Raw genomic sequence first — 893 nt, 5'->3', positions numbered from 1 at the left:
TTACAAGACGATGCCAAGTTATTTTCTGAAGTGTTTGCACCAGTTTACATGTCTGCCAGCAATACGTGACAGTCTTTCTTGCTCCTGACGCTCACAACATGCGATTTGGCCAGACACTTATACTTCTGCCAGCTTGATGGGTATGTAAGTTTGTCTTTCTTTAACTCTTAATGAGGTTAAGCTTATTGGAAATAGCTCTTCTGTAAGATGTTTGTTTGTATGTTTTTCTATTTAGTTGTCTTCTTACTGATGTTTTGGAGTCCTTGTTCCTGGACAATAATCTTTATTTGATCAGTCTGTTGTAAATGTCTTTCCTCAGTCTGTGGTTTTTCTTCTCATCATCTCTGTGGTGTCTATTAATGAACACAAGTTCTTAATTTTTATAACCTCCGGAAACCCTTGCTTTTTTGCACAGAAAGACCAGCACAAGAAAGTTCATAGCAGCACAAAATATAATAGCAAAAGCCTGTTAAAAAAAAAAAACAACCTCAAATGTCTATGGACAGAAGAATAGATAATTATATTATACTCAATCAATGGAAACAATGACTGCAAATGAACCACAACTACACAGGTCCATGGGGATGAATCTCACAAACATGTTGAGCAACAAGTCTGAATTGTGAGTGGTTTTCTACACTAGGATACTATTTACATAATGTTTAAAGACCAGCAAAAATAATATACCAGTATGTATTCATATATAGTCACAATGACCAAGAAAAGAACGAGAGCAATAAACACAGAATGCAGTGTATTATTTACTCTAGGACGGAGATGTGATCAGAGACGGGCACAGAGAGGACATTGGTCATGTGTGATATTCTGAACTGGGCACATGGGATCACACTGAGTTGGAATGGACTCCACTGCAACTAACAACAACAATGGTA

This window comes from Orycteropus afer, unplaced genomic scaffold (assembly GCF_000298275.1).
Source record: "Orycteropus afer afer isolate SDZICR_OR568_19922 unplaced genomic scaffold, OryAfe1.0 scaffold00127, whole genome shotgun sequence".
NCBI classification, from domain to species: Eukaryota; Metazoa; Chordata; class Mammalia; order Tubulidentata; family Orycteropodidae; genus Orycteropus; species Orycteropus afer.
This window is presented reverse-complemented; position numbering follows the sequence as displayed.